The 17,695-nt window shown below is 48.0% G+C and overlaps 1 protein-coding gene and 1 non-coding gene across 17 annotated transcripts in view; both read left to right on the top strand.

The window, feature by feature from the left end:
- Window positions 1–17,695, top strand: part of CELF4 (CUGBP Elav-like family member 4) — a 1,320,822-nt gene that overhangs the window by 85,617 nt on the left and 1,217,510 nt on the right. The gene's annotated exons all lie outside the window — the stretch shown is intronic.
- On the top strand, window positions 12,537–12,608 carry TRNAI-AAU (transfer RNA isoleucine (anticodon AAU)). Its single transcript has one exon. It is a non-coding gene; the product is annotated as a tRNA-Ile (tRNA).

Below are 17,695 nucleotides of genomic sequence, written 5' to 3' on the forward strand. Positions count from 1 at the left end.
AAATACGTGCCACTTATTCTGGCTGAAAGTTGAGAAGGAGCTTTGCGGAACACAGCTTTGTAGAACGCAGGGTCCCATGAAATTGCCTTATATGGAATCCACTGTTGGCCCATCAAGGGCAGTATTGTCTACTCAGGGTGGCAGAAGCTCTCCAGGGTCTCAAGCAGTGGCCCAGTTTGGTGTAGTGGTTCAGTGTGCGGACTCTTCTCTGGGAGAACCGGGTTTGATTCCCCACTCCTCCACTTACACCTGCTGGCAAGGCTTTGGGTCAGCCATAGCTCTGGCAGAGGTTGTCCTTGAAAGGGCAGCTGCTGGGAGAGCCCTCTCCAGCCCCACCCACCTCACAGGATGTCTGTGGATCTTCTAACAAAAATCTGTAATCTTTCATTGAAATCTGCCTCCGTTCCTGAGGACTGGAAGGTAGCAAATGTCACCCCCATCTTTAAAAAGGGTTCCAGAGGAGATCCGGGAAATTACAGGCCAGTCAGTCTGACTTCAATACCGGGAAAGTTGGTAGAAACCATTATCAAGGACAGAATGAGTAGGCACATTGATGAACACGGGTTATTGAGGAAGACTCAGCATGGGTTCTGCAAGGGAAGATCTTGCCTCACTAACCTGTTACATTTCTTTGAGGGGGTGAACAAACATGTGGACAAAGGAGACCCGATAGATGTTGTTTACCTTGACTTCCAGAAAGCTTTTGATAAAGTTCCTCATCAAAGGCTCCTTAGAAAGCTTGAGAGTCATGGAGTAAAAGGACAGGTCCTCTTGTGGATCAAAAACTGGCTGAGTAATAGGAAGCAGAGAGTGAGTATAAATGGGCAGTCTTCGCAGTGGAGGACGGTAAGCAGTGGGGTGCCGCAGGGCTCGGTACTGGGTCCCATCCTCTTTAGCTTGTTCATAAATGATTTAGAGTTGGGAGTGAGCAGTGAAGTGGCCAAGTTTGCGGATGACACTAAATTGTTCAGGGTGGTGAGAACCAGAGAGGATTGTGAGGAACTCCAAAGGGATCTGTTGAGGCTGGGTGAGTGGGCGTCAACGTGGCAGATGCGGTTCAATGTGGCCAAGTGCAAAGTAATGCACATTGGGGCCAAGAATCCCAGCTACAAATACAAGTTGATGGGGTGTGAACTGGCAGAGACAGACCAAGAGAGAGATCTTGGGGTCATGGTAGATAATTCACTGAAAATGTCAAGACAGTGTGCGTTTGCAATAAAAAAGGCCAACGCCATGCTGGGAATTATTAGGAAGGGAATTGAAAACAAATCAGCCAGTATCATAATGCCTCTGTATAAATCGATGGTGCGGTCTCATTTGGAGTACTGTGTGCAGTTCTGGTCGCCGCACCTCAAAAAGGATATTATAGCATTGGAGAAAGTTCAGAAAAGGGCAACTAAAATGATTAAAGGGCTGGAACACCTTCCCTATGAAGAAAGGTTGAAACGCTTAGGGCTCTTTAGCTTGGAGAAACGTCGACTGAGGGGTGACATGATAGAAGTTTACAAGATAATGCATGGGATGGAGAAAGTAGAGAAAGAAGTACTTTTCTCCCTTTCTCACAATACAAGAACTCGTGGGCATTCGATGAAATTGCTGAGCAGACAGGTTAAAACGGATAAAAGGAAGTACTTCTTCACCCAAAGGGTGATTAACATGTGGAATTCACTGCCACAGGAGGTGGTGGCGTCCACAAGCATAGCCACCTTCAAGAAGGGGTTAGATAAAAATATGGAGCAGAGGTCCATCAGTGGCTATTAGCCACAGTGTGTGTGTGTGTGTGTGTGTGTATATATATATATATATATATATATATATATATATATATATATATATATATATATTTGGCCGCTGCGTGACACAGAATGTTGGACTGGATGGGCCATTGGCCTGATCTAACATGGCTTCTCTTATGTTCTTATGTTCTTATGTTGTGGGGGAGGAAGGGAAAGGAGATTGTGAGCCGCTCTGAGACTCTTCGGAGTGGAGGGCGGGATAGAAATCCAATATCTTCATCTACCTCACAGGGTGCCTGTTGTGGGGGAGGAAGGGAAAGGAGATCGTGAGCCACTCTGAGACTCTTCGGAGTGGAGGGCGGGATATAAATCCAATATCTACCTCACAGGGTGGCTGTTGTGGGGGAGGAAGGGAAAGGAAATCGTGAGCCGCTCTGAGACTCTTCGGAGTGGAGGGCGGGATATAAATCCAATATCTTCATCTACTTCACAGGATGTCTGTTGTGGGGGAGGGAGGGAAAGGAGATTGTGAGCCGCTCTGAGACTCTTCGGAGTGGAGGGCGGGATATAAATCCAATATCTTCATCTACCTCACAGGGTGCCTGTTGTGGGGGAGGAAGGGAAAGGAAATCGTGAGCCACTCTGAGACTCTTCGGAGTGGAGGGCGGGATATAAATCCAATATCTACCTCACAGGGTGGCTGTTGTGGGGGAGGAAGGGAAAGGAAATCGTAAGCCGCTCTGAGACTCTTCGGAGTGGAGGGCGGGGTATAAATCCAATATCTTCATCTACTTCACAGAGTGTCTGTTGTGGGGGAGGGAGGGAAAGGAGATTGTGAGCCGCTCTGAGACTCTTCGGAGTGGAGGGCGGGATATAAATCCAATATCTACCTCACAGGGTGTCTGTTGTGGGGGAGGAAGGGAAAGGAGATTGTGAGCCGCTCTGAGACTCTTCGGAGTGGAGGGCGGGATATAAATCCAATACCTTCTTCATCGTCATCTTCCTTCATAGGGCTTTCTTTTCTCGAAACAGCTCAGTGGGGACGCATTAGCATATTAGGCCACACCCCCTGTTGTCATTGGAAGTGCAATCATCCTGCCACTCATGATTAGGAGCAGCAGAATAAGGTGAATGTAAGGAACTTTATGAACAGATGGGTGTCACGCATCGACAGCACCCACCCAATCCCAGCACAGATGTTCACTAGCAATACACTTTCTTGGGATAGAGCTCTTTCCCTTCCTTCCTTCTTCCCTCCCTTGCCGGCGTCCAGGCCGAGAGGCCAGGTAAAGGAGAAGCCGGTGGCTGCCTTCCAAGGCTAGTTTTGAGCCAGAGCGCTGGCCAAGCCAGCCGAAACTGTGTTCCTGTGAGTTCCTGCTTCAAAAAAGCCCCTGGCCTTCACATGACCTACCATCTGATTCTTTTAGCTGGAGATGCCAGGGATTGAACCTATGACCTTCTGCACGCCGAGCAGATGCTCTACCACTGATTCATACTTCTTCCACTGAAAAAGTAGTCTGGGAGTGATTGAGTGGAAGAAATCAGTGTTAAGAGAGGCAGTGTTAAGAGAGCCAGTTTGGTGTAGTGGTTAAGTGCGCAGACTCTTATCTGGGAGAACTGGGTTTGATTCCCCACTCCTTCACTTGCAGCAGCTGGAATGGCCTTGGGTCAGCCGTAGCTCTGGCAGGAGTTGTCCTTGAAAGGGCAGTTTCTGTCAGAGCTCTCTCAGCCCCCCCCCCCCACCTCACAGGGTGTCTGTTGTGGGGGGAGAAGATATAGGAGATTATGAGCCGCTCTGAGTCTCTGTCCTTGAAAGGGCAGCTGCTGTGAGAACCCTCTCAGCCCCACCCACCTCACAGGGTGTCTGTTATGGGGGGAGAAAATATAGGAGATTGTAAGCCGCCCTGAGTCTCTGATTCAGAGAGAAGGGCGGGATATAAATCTGCAGTCTTCTTCTTAAAGAAGAAGGGGATTTTTGTTGTTGTTGTTCAAGAGACACGAAACACATCCCTCTCCTATCAAAAAGCCAGGGGAGAAGAAAGAAAGAAAGAAAGAAAGAAAGAAAGAAAGAAAGAAAGAAAGAAAGAAAGAAAGAAAGAAAGAAAGAAAGAAAGAAAGAAAGAAAGAAAGAAAGAAAGAAAGAAAGAACTATTCAATGAGCCGCAGTGTCTTGCAAAGTGCAAACAGCAACGTGGCATTCTGACCTTCTAAAATTTGTAATCTTTACGCTATGGCTAAATTAACAGATTTGTCCAAAACATATAATGATCCAGAATCAAATACGTTTGTGGCAACTTGGCTTCCTGTCTTCAAATATCTTCAAGAACAAAGTGAAATTCCAGAGATTATTTTAAGAAGGATCTAGACAAGCTGGAACAGCTCCAGAGGAGGGCGATGAAGACGGTGAGGGGTTTGGAGACCAAATCCTATGAAGAAAGGTTGAGAGAGCTGGGCATGTTTATCCTGGAGAGGAGGCAGCTGAGAGGTGATATGATCACCATCTTCAAGTACTTGAAGGGCTGTCCTATAGAGGATGGTGTGGAATTGTTTTCTGTAACCCCAGAAGGTAGGACCAGAACCAATGGGTTGAAATTAAATCAAAACAGTTTCCGGATCAACATTAGGAAGAACTTCCTGACCGTTAGAGCGGTTCCTCAGTGGAACAGGCTTCCTCCTTGGGAGGTGGTGGGCTCTCCTTCAGAGAGCCAGTTTGGTGTAGTGGTTAAGTGTGTGGACTCTTACCTGGGAGAGCCGGGATTGATTCCCCACTGCTCCACTTGCAGCTGCTGGAATGGCCTTGGGTTAGCCATAGCTTTCACAGAGCTGTCCTTGAAAGGGCAGCTACTGTGAGAGTCCTCTCAGCCCCCCAACCTCACAGGGTGTCTGTTGTGGGGGAGGAAGGTAAAGGAGATTGTGAGCTACTCTGAGTCTCTGATTCAGAGAGAAGGGCAGGGTATAAATCTTCAGTCTTCAGTCTTCAGTGGAACAGGCTTCCTCGGGAGTTGTGGTGGGCTCTCGTTCCTTGGAGGTTTTGAAACAGAGACTAGATAACCATCTGACAGCAATGAAGATCCTGCAAATTTGGGGGGGAGGTATTTGTGAGTTTTCTGCATTGTGAAGGGAGTTGGACTAGATGACGCCGGAGGTCCCTTCCAACTCTAGGATTCTATATCGGTTTTACGTTTATGGTAACTAAACTGGAGGTTGGGGAGAAAAAATGCTAAGTAATAAGTTATGTTAAAGTTACTATTACTATTATTATCATCATCATCATTATTTTGACATTACATCTTTAATTTTGTTGTAATCTCTTTTGTCAACAGATGTTGGGAGCAGAGATCCATCAGTGGCTATTAGCCAGTGTGTGTCTGTCTGTGTGTGTGTGTGTGTGTGTGTGTATATATATATATGTATGTATGTATGTATATTTGCTTTTATCCTACCCTTTTCTATACTAAAGAGCCCCATGGTGCAGAGTGTTAAAGTTCTGCTCATGACCTGAGTTCAATCCCCGGCGGAATCTGGGTTTTCAGGTAGCCAGCTTGAGGTCAACTCAGCCTTCCATCCTTCCGAGGTCGGTAAAATGAGTCCCCAGCTTGCTGGGGGTTGAGATGACTGGGGAAGGCAATGGCAAACCACCCCGTATAAAGTCTGCCGTGAAAACATTGTGAAAGCAACGTCACCCCAGAGTCGGAAACGACCGGTGCTTGCACAGGGGACCTTTCCTTGCCTTTCTATACTAACAGTTTTATAATGCCAATAAAGGGAATTGCTATTGCTAAAAAAAAACCCCAAACCCTGCAAGTTCTATGCAGGACCCCCATCTTGTAGAGATTCCCCCCCCCAACATTGTTGGGAATGTCCTGGTGTGCTGGGGGGGGCGCGATAAATCATGAATGATATAAAAAAAGGAAAAGAGAAAAATTCAGACGATCTGTTATCAGCGAAACGAATGCGCTTTGCACAACTCCCCTGCTGGGCTGTGGCAGAGACGCATAGGCACTTATGCAAAGCTGGGGACGGGGGGAAGAACGAAGCTGGGGCTACAGCTGGCCCCCCAGATGTAGCCGGAAAGAGTGATATTTCTCTTATGATGGAAACCGTGATCCTCCAAGTTCAACGGCTGAGCGAATGAATTAAGCTCCCTTTGTCGAAACGCCTTTGGGTACCCCCCCCGGTTCACCGTTGCTGCTGGTTACCGCGTCGCTGTATCCCTGTTTCTCGACATCGCGGCTGGTGATCTAGCCGGTTTATTTTTAGCTCGCTTGTTCGCATTATAAATCCTGGCGCCTTTCCCCCCCCCCCCCCTCTGCCAGGTACTCTTGATACAATTTACCTTTTTTTGGTTTAATGAGAAATAAGAGCTGAGTCAGAGGTAAAGACGTGTCCGTTAAGTCGACACGAATAATCATAGGGACGGTCAGGGGTAGGGTTGCCAATCTCCAGGTGGGGGCAGGGGATCCCCTGGTTTGGAGGCCGCCTCTCCACTTCGGGGTCGTCAGAAAGCAGAGGGAGGGGAGGGAGATGTCTGCTGGACACTCCATTGTTCCCTATGGAGACCAATTCCCTTAGGGTATACTTCTTCACCCAAAGGGTTATTAACATGTGGAATTCACTGCCACAGGAGGTGGTGGCGGCCACAAGCATAGCCACCTTCAAGAGGGGTTTAGGTAAAAATATGGAGCACAGGTCCATCAGTGGCTATTAGCCACAGTGTGTGTGTATATATAAAATTTTTTGCCACTGTGTGACACAGAGTGTTGGACTGGATGGGCCATTGGCCTGATCCAACATGGCTTCTCTTATGTTCTTATGTGACACAGAGTGCTGGACTGGATGGGCCATTGGCCTGATCCAACATGGCTTCTCTTATGTTCTTATGTGACACAGAGTGTTGGACTGGATGTGCCAGTGGCCTGATCCAACAGGGCTTCTCTTATGTTCTTATGTGACACAGAGTGTTGGACTGGAGGGGCCACTGGCCTGATCCAACAGGGCTTCTCTTATGTTCTTCTGTGACACAGAGTGTTGGACTGGATGGGCCGTTGGCCTGATCCAACATGGCTTCTCTTATGTTCTTATGGAGAATTGATCCATGGGTATCTGGGGCTGGGGGGGGCTGTTTCATGAGGTAGCAGCACCTCATTTTCAGCATAGCATCCAGTGCCTCCCCCCAAAATAACTTCCAAGTTTCAAAAAGATTGGACCAGGGGGTCCAATTCTGTGAGCCCCAAAAAACGTGCCCCTATCCATTATTTCAAATGGAGGGAAGGCATTTCAAAGGTGTGCATTCCCTTTAAATGTGATGGCCAGAACTCCCTTTGGAGTTCAATGATGCTCGTCACACCCTTGCTCCTGGCTCCACCCCCAATGTCTCCTGGCTCTACCCCCAGTGTTTCCTGGCTCCACCCCCAAAGTCCCCAGATATTTCTTGAATTGTACTTGGCAACCCTAGTCAGGGGGGTGGGGAGATCAGCGGAGTAGAGATCAATCCCACACTCAATGAGTGGCTAATATAGAAAGATGAGCCCACTACTTGAATCGACAGTTCGGAGGGTGACATTGAGCCAATGCCGTCTATGAGTCGGTCTTCTAAACAAGCTGGTTTCCCGATCGCCTGTGGTGAGTGAGAAATCACTGCAGGTGACCAAGCAGGATGAATTCACAAAAGCGAGCGAACTTGAGGACCTTGAAACTCTACCCATATGGCATATAGACAGCAGTTGGCGTGGATTTCTTTTTCGATATTTGGAAATCGTTTACAGAAATTTCTGTGTAGATGCACCTCCACCCCTTCCTTCCCTCCTTCCTGAGAGGCAGTTTGGTGTCATGGTGAAGTGTGCGGACTCTTATATGGGAGAAGCGTGTTTGATTCCCCCACTCCTCCACTTGCACCTGCTGGAATGGCCTTGGGTCAGCCGTAGCTCTGGCAGAGGTTGTCTTTGAAAGGGCAGCTGCTGTGAGAGCCAGTTTGGTGTAGTGGTGAAGTGCCTAGACTCTTATCTGGGAGAACCGGGTTTGATTCCCCCACTCCTCCACTTGCACCTGCTGGAATGGCCTTGGGTCAACCATAGCTCTTGTAGGAGTTGTCCTTGAAACAGCAGCTGCTGTAAGAACTCTCTCAGACCCACCCACCTTACAGGGTATCTGTTGTGGGGGCGGGAAGGTAAAGAAGATTGTGACTGCTCTGAGACTCTGAGATTCAGAGTATAGGGCGGGATATTAATCCAATTTCTTCTTCTTCCTTCCTTTCTTCTTTCTTTTCTCTTTCTGTTTGTCTTTCTCTTAAATCTTATCGGCTGAATTTTATTGTTTTCTTATTCCTTTTTTTCTATTTTTTTTTAAATAAAGAAAGCAATATGAAAGTGAGCAAACTTAATCTCTTTTGAAGCCACTAACAACCATCATAGATATGTTGGGACTAACCAGGAAAATACAGCTATCTTTTAGAGTTAAAATGAAGAGTCACGGCTAGCAAGACTTTATTCTCGCCTAAATTTTTGTGGAGCCCTCCCGGGTAGGAGAGGAGGAGTTTAGTGGGGTGGGCTCCAATCCATGAAGCTTTACAATGGAGTAAGAACATAAGAGAAGTCATGCTGGATCAGGCCAATGCCCCATCCAGTCCGACACTCTGTCACACAGTGGCCAAAAAACCAAGTGCTGTTAGGAGATCCACCAGTGGGGCCAGGACACTAGAAGCCCTCCCACTGTGCCCCCCCCCCCCAAGTACCAAGAATACATCCCTTGCCTCAGGTAGAGCATTCCATCTATACCGTGTGGCTAAGAGCCACTGATGGACCTCTGCTCCATATGTTTACCACACACCCCTGATGTAGCCAGTCCTCCAAGAGCTTACAGGGCTTTTAGTACAGGGCCTACTGTAAGCTCCAGGAGGATTGGCTATACCATGAGGGGTATGGCCTAATATGCAAAGTAGCTCCTGCTGCCAAAAAAAAAAAAAGCCCTTCCTGAATGTAGAGTCACCGTAAGATGGAAGCAACTCGATGGCCCTTAAGTTATGCATGGGACCTTATTGCTAGGCAACTGAAAACATGAGGAAGCAGGAAATATTCGGGGCAACAGTTTTCTCACATCCAAATTGCAGCCGACCCCCTCTGGGATATTTCCACACTTTGTTAAGGACTGTGAGAGAACGGTGAGAGAATTGTGGTCTTCACGCTCATCTGTTCTGTATTAGAACATTTGTCTTCCGCTTGTCGAAATAACAACATATGGGTTCACCACCACGCCTGTTCCCTAGAATGTACCCGTTTTATTTATTAAAATATTCATACTCCCCCTTTCCTTGGGTTCAAGGTGGCTATTATATACCACTAAATGCCGTGGCAGGTGGTGTCATGCTGATGGCCATATTTAAAACTCTCTCTGGTCCAGCTAGGTCACTCTTGAGAACAAACAAAACATAAAAAACCATAGGAGGACCCTTGCTCTGTCAGACCAGGGATCCATCCAGTCCAGCATCCTGTCTCACACAGGATGCAGAGGCTGAGGCCTTCAAAAGAAGAGCCCTGCTGGATTAGACCAGTGGTCCATCTAGTCCAGCATTTTGTCTCGCATAGTGGCCAACGAGATCTTTTGGAAGGTCAACAACATGGCAGAGAGTCCAAGGCCTTCATAAGAACATCAGAAGAGCCCTGTTGGATCAGTCCAGTGTTCCATCTAGTCCAACATCCTGTCTCACACAGTGGCCAACCAGCTCCTCTGGAGGTCCAACAACATGGCAGAGAGGCCTAGGCCCTCATAAGAACATCAGAAGAGCCCTGCTGTATCAGACCGGTGGTGCATCTAGTCCAAATCAAATCAAATCAAATCAAATTTTATTCTTATATCCCGCCCTCCCCCACCAGAAGGCGGGCTCAGGGCGGCCCACAGACATGACACGTCATGATTTAATTAAGACAGATAAACAACATTTTAAATATAGTACAGTTACATAAATAGATTAAAAATAGATAAAAATAGGTGCTATAAATTCTGTCATCCCAATTACATACTATCAAACATCAGTTTCAGTTACACATAAGATGGCTAAAGTTACGATGATTTAATCAGTTTAGTCTGGTCCTAATTCAAATGCGAGCTGGAAAAGAGAGGTTTTGCAAGCCCTGCGGAACTGGTTCAGGTCCCGCAGGGCTCGCACCCCCTCTGGAAGTTGGTTCCACCAGCGAGGGGCCATTAATGAAAAGGCTTGCTCCCGAGTTATCTTCAGTCTGGCCTCTCTTGGCCCAGGGATTTGTAGGAGGTTTTGGGAGCTAGATCTTAACGCTCTCCTGGGGATATATGGGGAGAGGCGGTCCCTGAGGTAGGCAGGTCCTCGACCATATAGGGCTTTAAAGGTAATAACCAGCACCTTATAACGAACGCGGTAGACGACCAGTAGCCAATGCAGATCCCGCAGCACAGGCCGCACGTGTTCCCACCTAGGTAGTCCCACCAACAGCCTGGTCGCTGCATTCTGCACTACCTGAAGTCTCCACGTTCGACACAAGGGCAGCCCCATGTAGAGGGCATTGCAGTAGTCTAATCTTGAGATGACCGTTGCGTGGATCACAGTTGCTAGGTCGTCGCGTTCCAAGAAGGGAGCCAACTGCCTCGCCCTCTTGAGGTGGAAGAAGGCGGATCTTGCGGTGGTGGCTATCTGGGCCTCCATTGATAGCGAGGATTCCAGTAGCACCCCCAGGCTCTTGACCTTGCGCACTGGTATCAGTGGCGCACCGTCAAAAGCCGGCAGAATAATCTCCCCTCCCGGTCCGTCCCGACCCACGCAAAGGACCTCAGTCTTCGTTGGGTTCAACTTCAACCCGCTCAGCCTGAGCCAGCCAGCCACAGCTTGTAACGCCCGGTCCAAATTTGTAGGGACATCACCAGTCCGGCCTTCCATCAGTAGATAGAGCTGGGTATCATCAGCGTACTGATGACAACCAAGCCCATACCTCCGGGCAAGCTGGGCAAGGGGGCGCATAAAGATATTGAACAATATCGGGCATCCTGTCTCACACAATGACCACCAACCAGTTCCTCTGGAAGTCCAGCAACAGGGCATAAAGCCTGAGGCTTTCCCCTGATGTCTCATGGCACTGGGATTCAGCGGTCAAACGCCTCTGAAAGTGGAGATTCCCCTCAGTCACCATGTGTAGTAGTCACTGATAGTTACCCTGGACCATTTCCATGAACTTTCAAGGTCTCTATTTCTCTGAGGAGAAAGCTTTAGGCCTGTGCAAAATAAACCCATCTTCTTCTTTTCTCTTCTTTCAGTAGTAACCATGATAAAAATGTGGTTTCGTAGGACAGCTTTGTCGGTCTGCAGTAGAACAGCTCCTTGTATCGATGGCCTGGAGTCAGACACATTGATGAAATTTGAAACCAGTAGCTTCTGTCTCTGGAAACAGTGTCATAATGTACTGTAACAGGAGAATGCAGCAGTTAACCATGTCATAAGCCTCAGACACAAGTCCTCGATGTGTCCGGCTGCTCTCATTTTGGGCAGAGGATCTCACAAGAGCAGAGCTCCAGAATCTCTAAATGTTATTGTGCTCTTTCTTTCTTAGCCCACCCCCCCCCAAAAAAAAGCTTGCTTCTGAGTTCCATTGTTTGTGTTTAAACAATTTATTGATAACATATGGTTACAAAACTTAATTATAACTTTTCAGTACTAACCCATATGGTATTTCAATCCCCCCTCCCTCCAATGTTGACTTCCCCGAAGTTATAGATTTAAGTTCAATACTAAAGGTACTACTAACCGATCAAAGTACAATATATTTTTTTCTCATTAAAACTAAAAAATTGTCCAATGTCTTTTTACATCCACTCTTTCTCCATATATCCTTTAAATTTCTTCCACTCCTTTTTGAATATATCTAAATCATGGTCTCTTAGAGTTCTAGTTAGTTTGTCCATCTCACTCCACGATAAAACTTTCATAATCCAGTCCCATTTCTCTGGTATTTTTTCTTGTTTCCACAGCTGCGCATACAATGTCCTAGTAGCTGAGAGCAAGTACCAAATTAAAGTCCTGTCTCCTTTTGGAAATTTTTCTAATTGTCATCCAAGCAAGAAAGTCTCTGCAGTTTTCTTGGAGTCGTAACCCAAAATTTTGGAGATTTCTTGTTGTATCATCTTCCAGTACTCTTTCGCTTTTTCACAACTTCTGGGTTCCATCGTTCAACCCCCCCCCCCTGTGAGAATTTTGCTGAACTCTCAGATTTGACAAACTCCCCCCCCCCAAAAAAAATGGGAAAATAACCAAAACACTTAAAGCAGACAGATGGAAATCTTCATCATGCAGAAAGTAATTTAAAAAGTATGATGGGAATAAGGTTTTATTAAGACAATTATAATTCAAGAAACACTTTAAGGAACATGCTGAGCTGATCTAATTTAGTGCACATTCCAGTGATGTCAGCGGTGTGTAGCATATGCAAATCTTATGCAAATGTTGTGCTTATGAGCTCCAGCACCTCTTTTTTCTACGAAATGACCAGGATTCTCTACTTTACACTGACTTTGAAACTTTCCCTATGGTAGAATTTGTGCTAATATAATTTTAGTTTAGAGGCCAACATGATGTTTGGGGTATAAGCTTCCAAGAGTCAAAGGTCTCAGGTATATGATGAAGGAGTCTGTGATTACTGAAGGGGAGGGATAGTGGCTCAGTGGTAGAGCATCTGCTTGGAAAGCAGAAGGTCCCAGGTTCAATCCCCGGCATCGCCAACTAAAAAGGGTCCAGGCAAGTAGGTGTGAAAAACCTCAGCTTGAGACCCTCATAAGTGTTAGGGAGGGACGGTGGCTCAGTGGTAGAGCATCTGCTTAATAAGCAGAAGGTCCCAGGTTCAATCCCTGGCAACTCCAACTAAAAAGGGTCCAGGCAAGTAGGCATGAAAAACCTCAGCTTGAGACCCTGGAGAGCCACTGCCAGTCTGAATAGACAATACTGACTTTGATGGGCCGAGGGTCTGATTCAGTAGAAGGCAGCTTCATATGTTCATATATGTTCGTATAATTTGGGGAGGGACAGTGGCTCAGTGGTAGAGCATCTGTTTGGTAAGCAGAAGGTCCCGGGTTCAATCCCCGGCATCTCCAACTAAAAAGGGTCCAGGGAAATAGGTGTGAAAAACCTCAGCTTGAGACCCTGGAAAGCCATGAATGGGGCTGTGGCTCAGTGGTAGAGCATCTGCTTGGTAAGCAGAAGGTCCCAGGTTCAATCCCTGGCATCTCTAACTAAAAAGGGTCCAGGGAAATAGGTGTGAAAAACCTCAGCTTGAGACCCTGGAAAGCCATGAATGGGGTTGTGGCTCAGTGGTAGAGCATCTGCTTGGGAAGCAGAAGGTCCAGGTTCAATCCCCGGCATCTCAACTAAAAAGGGTCCAGGGAAATAGGTGTGAAAAACCTCAGCTTGAGACCCTGGAAAGCCATGAATGGGGCTGTGGCTCAGTGGTAGAGCATCTGCTTGGGAAGCAGAAGGTCCCAGGTTCAATCCCCGGCATCTCCAACTAAAAAGGGTCCAGGGAAATAGGTGTGAAAAACCTTAGCTTGAGACCCTGGAGAGCCGCTGCCAGTCTGAGTAGACAAGACTGACTTTGATGGACGGAGGGTGTGATTCAGTAGAAGGCAGCTTCATATGTTCATATGGTACAGAAAGAGAGCTCATATTCTGAAAATCATTGGTCTTTAAGGTGCTCCTGAACACAGCTATTTAAAAAAAAAAATGGTTACCCAACCATTTTCTGATGCTGTACGCATTGATATGCAAGTTGTGATATCTGTCTTATAGATGTGTTTTCCGCAGTTTAATTTCCTGCCACTGGGAATGGATACCTTGGGTTCTTCTCCGATGACATTGTGTAGCAGGATGGTGTGTGTTTGTGTGAATTAAACTCCGGTGGCACAAGATGGGAGACGAATATCTCCAAGCCAAAGGTATACTGTTACCAGGAATCACCTGTACAGGTTTCTCTGTGATCTCCCCCCCCCCCCCAACAAAAAAAGGCATGTCGTGAAAGGATTACTGCAAGTTTCTGTGATGACATTTCCGCGTCAAGGTTTGCATGTTTATTATGGATCAGCTGTCAAAATGTGTGTTGTCAATTTTGGCCAGTCCTCAAGATTCAGCGGCTCCCATCAAAAACGGAAAATCTTTACCATTAATATTAATACGATGCCAGATTATAAGGCTTCGCCGGGGCGGGTATCAATCAACCCCTCCTTAAAACGTGTCACTCAACTCGATAACGCTTTCTAGACAATGAACGTACACCGTTCTGGAAAACCGTCGAGGGAAAAAAGACGTTAGGGAGGGCCGAAAGGATAGGATTTTGGAACGGCAGGCTGTAACTGTCGAAGAAAACTTCAGGCAGGACTCTGAGACTGGGACAGGGTTGCCAGCTTCCAGGAGAGTCCTGGAGATCTCCTGGAATTAGTAACTGATCGCCATGCTACAACCATCAGTTCGGTTGAAGAAAATGGCTCCTTTGGAGGGTGGACTCAATGGCATGATGCTCCATTGAGACCCCTCCCATCTCTAAACCTCACCCTTCCCAGGCTCCATCGACGGATCTCTATGCATCTCCCAATCTAGATTTGGCAGATGTAGGCTCCATCCACAGCTTGTGTCGGATGTTATGTCTGGAGCAGTGATGCTCTGTATTCTTGATGCTTGGGGGGGGGGGTGTCACGGCTCAGGGGGTATTACCAATTGCTGCCGCCGCTCTGGGTTAAGGGTTCCCCTTGAGAAAGCCCAGAGTTCCCTCCCAAGCCCTTCAGACCTCTTGTAGCTTAGGTCAAATAATAGGCGTGAGGACCTGGCAGAGGGAACAACAACAAAAAAAAAGGTTTATCGCAGTGCAATATAAATTAACAAGGTGCATGAAACAGTAACAGGGTGAAGGGAAAATAAACAAAAGTCCTAACGTGTCTTAACTTACAGTCCCTAAACTACTAAACAGTACTCACCCCTTGCCTTGGATGAGGGAGCTTTCCCCTGCTCAAGCTCTTCAGGCACAGCCTACCTCCAGCTCAGCCTCCCAGGGAAAGAACCCCCACTTCCTGGGCCTTGGCCTCTGTATTCTCATCCCAGGCCCCACCCCTCTCTGGATCTGTTTCCCTCCAAAACCCTTCCTACCCAATCAGTGGGACAGAGGGGATCCTAGGAGGAGTAGGCTTTTCCCAGTAACTCCTAAGCAGGCTTCCCTGGGACCTGCAGGCCTCGCTAGGCCCAGGATCACGACAGGGGGCAACAGTGGGAGGGGCTTCTGGAGTTCTGGCCCTGCTGGTGGACCTCCTGGTGGCACCTGGGTTTTGGCCACTTTGTGACACAGAGTGTTGGACTGAATGGGCCTCCGGCCTGTCCCAACATGGCTTCTCTTATGTTCTTATGACTGACCCAGTGTAAAATAATTTCCTGTGATGAGTGTTTCTCTGGCAGCATCAAATGTGCCATTTGGAAAGGATGTTGACATTAGACATGGACTGCTTTGTTGTGCATTCTTATTAGGGTTGCCGAGTCCCTCACTCTTGCCAGTGGGGGACTTTTTTTTACATGCATGCAGCATGCGCAGCACTAGGATGTCACCCTGAAGTGACATATCATGTGGGCAGGGCTCTTTTTCTAGCAGGAGCTCCTCTGCATATTAGGCCATGCCCCCCGATGTAGCTAATCCTCCAAGAGCTTAGAGGGCTTTTCGTACAGGGCCTACTGTAAGCTCTAGGATGATTGGTTGCATCAGGGGGCGTGGCCTAATATGCAGTGGAGCTCCAGCTAGAAAAAGAGCCCTGCATGTGGGCATGTCGCGTGGGGTTGCTCTAGGAATTTAGGGGAAGCCCTATGGTTTTCTGCTGGGACACACTAGCAATTTTGGGGAAACTCTATGGTACCATAGAGTGGTACCATAGAGTTTACCCCAAAATTGCTAGGGCACCCTTACATGAAACTGTAGAGTTCCCCATGCATTCCTAGAGTGTCTGTGCGCAACATGCCTGGCACGATACATCACTTCTGGATGTCGCACATGCTGTGCAGCAATGGGACTCTTGGGGGGGGGGATTCCCCCGGTGTCCTCCCTTCCTGTGGGTTGGGGCCCACCAGACTGGCGGATCCCCCGCCCCCGGTGGGCACTTGGGAGCCCTAATCCCTATCCAGCGGCATTGTGTTTAACTGCCAAGGATCTTGTGCAACAAATAGTTCTTTATTCCCTCCACTTTTCCTTCTACGCTCTGATCCGAGACACTCGTCTGCAACAGCAGGGATGCCATTTTTCATTTTTATGGATATTTGCTGTCTCTTGGTCGACAGGTGATGAATCTGACCATGTGAACCAGCCCATAACCACTGAGTCCAGCCGGCACAAACATGCCGAACGTCTCTCTGAGTCCTACTGCGGCTCAGGCCCATGCCAAGTAAACTCTTTCCAGCGGCAGTGCTCTTGCATTCCTTTAGGCTGGAAAGCCATTCCTTGCCTACTGATGGATTTGGGTGTCAGGCGGCTGTTTGCATAAGCAGATTGCGTTTTATCAATGAGAAATCCTCCGGCAGAACTGTTTCAATTCCACTCGCGGGTTTAATAGCTTAAGGTTATCTCTGTCTCCGATGCATTTGAAGGGTGAAAACACTGGAGGGAGAAAGGAGGAACTGCTTGGAACTGGAGCATTCACTTGCGGGGGCAGGGGGGGGGAGGGGACCTGCTAGAGTTTGTTTTCCATTCCATGGAGGGAACATAGCTCAGTGATAGAGCATCCACTTGGCATGCAGGAGGTCCCAGGTTCAATCCCCAGTGTCTCCATTTGAAAAGACAAGGAAGGAGGTGATGGGTAAAACCTCAGTGGCTCATCGATAGAGCATCCGCTTGGCATGCAGAAGGTCCCAGGTTCAATCCCTGGCATCTCCAGTTGAAAGGACCAGGCAGGAGGTGATGGGAAGGACCTCAGTGGCTCCTCACTGAAACCTCTGCTTGGCATGCAGAAGATCCCAGGTTCAGTCCCCACCATCTCCAGTCGAAAGAACCAGGCAGGAGGTGATGGCAAAGACCTCAGTGGATCATCACTGAAACCTCTGCTTGGCATGCAGAAGATCCCAGGTTCAGTCCCCACCATCTCCAGTTGAAAGAACCAGGCAGGAGGTGATGGGAAAGACCTCAGTGGACCATCACTGAAATCTTTGCTTGGCATGCAGAAGATCCCAGGTTCAGTCCCCACCATCTCCAGTTGAAAGGACCAGGCAGGAGGTGATGGGAAAGACCTCAGTGGCTCATCACTGAAACCTCTGCTTGGCATGCAGAAGGTCCCAGGTTCAGTCCCCACCATCTCCAGTCGAAAGAACCAGGCAGGAGGTGATGGCAAAGACCTCAGTGGATCATCACTGAAATCTCTGCTTGGCATGCAGAAGATCCCAGATTCAGTCTCCACCATCTCCAGTTGAAAGGACCAGGCAGGAGGTGATGGGAAAGACCTCAGTGGATCATCACTGAAATCTCTGCTTGGCATGCAGAAGATCCCAGGTTCAGTCTCCACCATCTCCAGTTGAAAGGACCAGGCAGGAGGTGATGGGAAGGACCTCAGTGGCTCATTGCTAGAGAATCCGCTTGGCATGCAAGAGGTCCAAGGTTCAATCACCCGCATCTCCAGTTGAAAGGACCAAGCATTAGGTGATGGAAAGACTTCAGTGGCTCATCACTAGAGCATCTGCTTGGCATGCAGAAGGTCCCAGGTTCAATCCCCAGCATCTCCAGTTGAAAGGACCAGGCAGGAGGTGATGGGAAAAACCTTGGTGGCTCATCACTAGAGCATCCGCTTGGCATGCAGAAGGTCCCCAGTTCAATCCCTGACATCTCCAGTTAGAAGGACCAGGCAGGAGGTGATGGGAAGGACCTCAGTGGCTCATTGCTAGAGCATCTGCTTGGCATGCAGGAGGTCTCAGCTTCAATCCCCGACACCACCAGTTAAAA

This window comes from Heteronotia binoei, chromosome 4 (genome assembly GCF_032191835.1).
Source record: "Heteronotia binoei isolate CCM8104 ecotype False Entrance Well chromosome 4, APGP_CSIRO_Hbin_v1, whole genome shotgun sequence".
NCBI classification, from domain to species: domain Eukaryota; kingdom Metazoa; phylum Chordata; class Lepidosauria; order Squamata; family Gekkonidae; genus Heteronotia; species Heteronotia binoei.